Source organism: Rhagoletis zephyria, unplaced genomic scaffold (assembly GCF_001687245.7).
Source record: "Rhagoletis zephyria isolate East Lansing unplaced genomic scaffold, Rhagoletis_zephyria_1.1 Rzeph_scaffold_02319, whole genome shotgun sequence".
Lineage (NCBI taxonomy): Eukaryota > Metazoa > Arthropoda > Insecta > Diptera > Tephritidae > Rhagoletis > Rhagoletis zephyria.
The window spans coordinates 81,023-86,860 of NW_016159403.1; positions in this window are offsets into that span (position 1 = coordinate 81,023).

Here is a 5,838-nt window from a genome sequence, read left to right on the forward strand (position 1 = left end):
AAAAGAAATTACATTACTAGCACGTAATTTATTCCAATTACAATATGAAATTCCTTGTAATGGAATTAAAGAAAAAAACAATTCCATTTGAAATTACTTCAAGGAATTGAAAAAGTAATCGATTCCGTTGCAGTGAACTAAAGGAATTGAATCCTAATTACAATTACTGAGGAATGTAATTGTAATTGTAATGTAATTGCATTTACCCAGCTCTGCCCATAGTAATCTGGTTTAGATCCGATCGTTGGGTCATGAGATATATATATGTATATACATATATATCGTCGTTTAAAGTACAAGTAAAGTATATGAGAATTGAAGTCGGGTTTGTTTTTTGGTTAAAAATTACTTGTTTCATTTATCATTTTATTCAACAAACAACAACAAATTATTATTTTTTCTCAAATCCATAAGATACCTTATTTTTTTTAAAGAAGAAATTAAAAATATTATTATGTACATCATATTAAATGTACATATTAAATCGAAGTAAAATTTAAATTCATATTTTTCTCAAAACAAATTTATATATTCCAAGATAAATTTTATTTCTCCAAAAAACCTAAAACATCGTTTTGAAAAACAGTTATACTCTTTAAATTATACTGTTAATTTTTTGTCATTTTTGTGAATTTTTTTTCAAGAAAATCGTTTTTTCTAATAAATACGTTTTTAACTGTTTTGATAAAAATTTAGATTTTCTCTTAAAAATTATTTTTCCTTAAATCCCTGAAATTTTTTCCCAAACAAAGTTTGAGTAATATTGGTTACCAAATTTTTGCTATTTTTGTTTTTAAATGTTGTTCTTAAAATTTTAAAAACTTAAATACGTAACTGCCAAAATGCACACAATATTCTTATAAGCGCAGGACTTTTTGGGAAGTATGTTTCCCTTGGCCCCGAACGGATTAAAACGCAGATGCCGGGATATTTTTCCCTCATCGCAAATAGCTGAATTCAAGTCAAATAGTGACCTGCTAAGCCGATCGCTTGCAATTTAGTTAGGCTCAAAACCCTCCTTTGATCAAGCCATCGCTCGGATAGACTACCTTAGGTACACTTTAGTCATTCAGATTCCTGTAATACCACTGTTACCAAATCCAAATAAGTTTTATTGCGCAGTATTAAGATACGATTAAGATTAAGATTAAGATAACGTTTCAACATCGGTTCATACATTCTCTGGTCAGTTTTGATCGATTCATAATCAATGAACCCAGTGACTTAATTACTGATTTACTAGAAGACAAAGTGTTCATCTACTTGAAGCATATGTTTGGAAAATATTATTTTACCAACCTTGCCATTCAACTACTTCTGTGAAAAAATTTCCTGAACACTTTACCTATTTCGCAATCGGGTCCTCCCACTAACGAGTTAAGTCGAAGAGTACTCCACAAAAAGAAAAATTTAATAAAGCGTTAATGTTTTAGTACTAGTAAAATTCCCATTGCTTTCCCTCGCTTTACCCAACGTAGCTAAGTTTGAAAAACGGTGCCAAGAATTATGGAACATAAAACAATATGCCTACTTGAAAAAGGCCCTTCCCAAAAAGGGTTTGAATTTGTTTTTATTATAGCCACAACATTTCGTGAATCGGAGTATTCTGAAAAATTTTCATATCAGAATTTTCATTTCATTAGGCAGGTCTCATCGTTTACCTGTATTATGAAATTAAAGCTGGTGAGTAGCACAAAAACTAAAAAAATGGGGCTCACACCTTAGCTGAGTTTAGAGCCAAACTTTTCCTCCAATTTGTGGCGTAAATCTTCATACAAAACACAAATCAAGATGCCTATATATATGTCGCTTCCGAACGGTAGATGGTATTTATGAGAAGCTTTTTAGTGTTCGAAGTACACTTGTCTTGGCACAAACCGACAAACGGTTTCTCTTGTATGCCTTTCAATTATCGATTGGACCTGGACTTACCGAGTGATGTGCATACCATCAAATAAATCGTCTAAATACGCCATTTGATGGACATTGCGTCATAAATCTAACTTCTAAAAACTACTTTCCTGCCCTTCACACTGTTTTTCCCACTCAAGGAAAAGCTTAAAAAGAAATTGTATTACTCACCTAATTTTACAAGTTCAGTTAAGAATTTTGTTCTGAAAATCGACAGTTAACTGTCGAATATGAGCTAATTCTCACACCAGTGCAAACGGAAGTTTTGGTTTTGAAGCGCCAGAAATCGTACTCTTCTTTGCTGCGGCCCTGGCTGAGCAATAATAGGTATAACAAAATTTGTATGTAATTCTCATATTCAGCTTAACGTTGAGAATTACTTTGCGGCGCTTATTTTCAATTAAGCTCGCGCAAACATTCAATTAACAGTTGAAAGCATATGCCTTCTGCATATGAAAATATGTATTGTGGCACAAGTGTTTGAACTACTGTAGAACGACATGGGTGCCACCTCAAAACAAATTTGTTTTAGGGCAGGCCTAAGTATTTTGATCCGCGCAATTGTTGCGAAACATATTGGAAACAACCGACCATATATAATTATTTAGGCGGCGACAGAGCTACACCATGACTGTGATTGTGGCGAGTGTAGTTATATTTCTATTTCTCGAGCAACATTTAAGGTTATTCCTTTTCTTTTGTTACTTCCTTGTTCAAAAAATTCACGTCTCAACGACAAAGCGTTTAGATAATGAAGAAAAGCTGTGGCCGGTAGCCTGTGGGCCGTAATTTTCATTGTGTTTAAAGCATCAATCTAATCTCCACAATACATTGAAAGACCTTTCGTTAGAAGCTGCTGAAGTTCGAACCGTCTTTATCAAATTGACCAGTCTAAAAGGCTTGCCACACTAGCGGAAGATTTCTAAGCTGATCGGCTATTTCAGCGCAGTAAGTAGGGCTTTCTCATGGCATGTTTTTCAATATTTTTAACTGATTATAGAGGTTAGACAATTCAAAATTATCTGCTTAAAGTCCAAGCCTCGTTTTTAAAATGTCGTTTTTGTATATATCAAGAAGTTTATTTTCTTCCAAAGCATCATCTAGATCTAGAAAAAGATTGAGTTAAAATGACTAACATTATTATAATCATAGCCAAATGAATTCTATTATGATTAGATCATGAATCAATGAATATCTGGGAGGTGCATCTTTGTATACACTTTATTTTCCTTTTTATCGTTTTTGTGAACACTATTTCATTTGTTGATATATGAGCCGTTTATTTTTAATCCAAAAAAAAATCGAGAATCGACATTCGATTTTTTCTCAATTGATGCCTATAACATTGCATTAGAAAACCTAGAAATTTTTAATCAAATTTGAATTTGAGGCTGGAACAAAAAAATTAAGGGGGCTTGGATCTAGCTGTAATTTAGAGTATTTGCTGTATTTTATTTAACAAAAAATAGCCAAAGCGCAAATTGGAGCAAAATGATATTGAAAAAATTAAAGCATTCAAAAGTATAAACGTGAGCGGCAGTGTTTAAGTTATTAGTACTTTATAGAAAAATTTCGGGGATGCAGTTTTGTGGCCCATTCAATTTTAGTAAAATAAAGTGCACGCTTCTAGTGGCTGCAAAATATCGTTGACTTTTGGCATTTCGTTTTAATTATTATTATTTTTTTTGATGTTGGTGCATTTCATTTTATTAACATGAAAATTTTGTCGAGCATATCTACTTTGTATTGAAGAAACTGCGCTACAAAACTGCATACTTAAATTTTTTCTAAAAAGGGTATTTATGGAGTGAAATATGCAGTTGGCGAAACAAAAAAAAAACGTTTTTGCTATTTTTTAGCCTACTAATAAATTTTTGAATACGAAAACAAAAAAATAAAAAAAAAATGTATTTATGTATATCGAGGGCTTATATTCAATACCCTCTATCTGCAATTTTCACAAGAACTACTTTGTGATCTTAGAACCCATCTGGGACTTACTTTTCATCAATGATGTTAATTCTGACTTTGCAATTTAATAGTAAGTTCTTCTGTCAAGAATATCACCGATGACAGTTAAGTCTTAGGTGGATTTTTATATCAGAATCTTATTTTTGTGAAAAGTGCAGATAGAGGTTATTGAATATAAGCCCTCGATATGTAAGCTTTATTGGGCTAGTGTATTAATTTATGTATAATAAATTTTTTAAAATAGTGGTTAATTTTGAAATAAAACAAAATTTTCCCTCTTTTGTGAAAATAAAAATTTCCTAAGTTCGGTTCAGGATTTATGAAGTTTCTTTTGAATGTTCATACCAAGGCGAATTAATATAACATATATATTACATGTATTTTGTTTTTGCTTTGGCGGCATAAACTGTCAAAATCTGTAAGAGTGTGTGTAGAAATTCAAACAAAATTTTTCAATTTGATATCAGAAGCCGTGCGGCGAAACACATACACAAAATCAGCTGAGCTAGTAACACCACCTTATATTAATTCGCCTTGGTTCATACTGTTGTCTTAATATAGAAACGACTACTCAGTTTCTTTTAGGTATTTACGGATTGTTAGCTACTTGGCAGCTTTTGGATAAATCTAGATATTGAAACCGTTATATCAATACATGTTTTAAAATATACTTACAATAATGTTTGTTATTCCAGTGTTGGTCAGAAGGCCTTATTTATTTTATTTTTTATTTTTGAGATAATTAAGTAAATTGTGTTTTTTGGCAACTTATATGAATCTATCTTGGGAGATCGATTTATTTTTTATGATTTCTTCCTGCGTCGATTATTTTTTTTTCGTTCTGGCATCTCTAACTTAAAGATGATAATATTCTGAAGAGGTCCGAGCAAGTTGTTCGCAGGGTCCAAATTCGACATTCAGGATAAGAACGAACTTCGTGTCGAGTTTATTCAATTTGTTCAAATATTCTCTTAATAAAGATTTTCTATCTGGCGTAATGGCTTCTGGCTTGTCGACATCGTACGATCGTACGCACCACCATTTTTTAAGCCATTATTGCTGAATACAAAAAATGGACTGGGTTCAACGAAGGTGTCGTCTGCCCCTTTTTAACGTTGAGGTCCGCTCTCTCATTGCCATCATAGCCCTCATGACCAGAGAGCCAGGTTAGGGAGACTCCATTCTGGGCGGATAAATCGTTGAGTGCTCTGTGAGCTCTAGAAGAGTTTATGATGAGTANGAATAGATCTTGGGAGATCGATTTATTTTTTATGATTTCTTCCTGCATCGATTATTATTTTTTCGTTCTGGCATCTCTAACTTAAAGATGATAATATTCTGAAGAGGTCCGAGCTAGTTGTTCGCAGGGTCCAAATTCGACATTCAGGATAAGAACGAACTTCGTGTCGAGTTTATTCAATTTGTCCAAATATTCTCTTAATAAAGATTTTCTATCTGGCGTAATGGCTTCTGGCTTGTCGACATCGTACGCACCACCATTTTTTAAGCCATTATTGCTGAATACAAAAAATGGACTGGGTTCAACGAATCTGTCGTCTGCCCCTTTTTAACGTTGAGGTCCGCTCTCTCATTGCCATCATAGCCCTCATGACCAGAGAGCCAGATTAGGGAGACTCCATTCTGGGCGGATAAATCGTTGAGTGCTCTGTGAGCTCTAGAAGAGTTTATGATGAGTATAACTAGGTAGCTATCTAGGGCTATGAGAATTGATTGACTGCCTGAAAATATGGAGATCTTTGTTGTGCCCTGCTTAATGAGACGTGGATGGTCTCAAGTATGGCAAGTGGTTCCGCCTGGTATATTGGTGCACCTTTGATTAGAGGAAAATATAAGCGTGAAGTGTTTGGAACAATTGATATACCATTTTTGTGAGTAGACATGCAGTCATGTGGGATTGCTGCTTCAGTCTTAAAGAGTAGGAAGATGGGATCAATA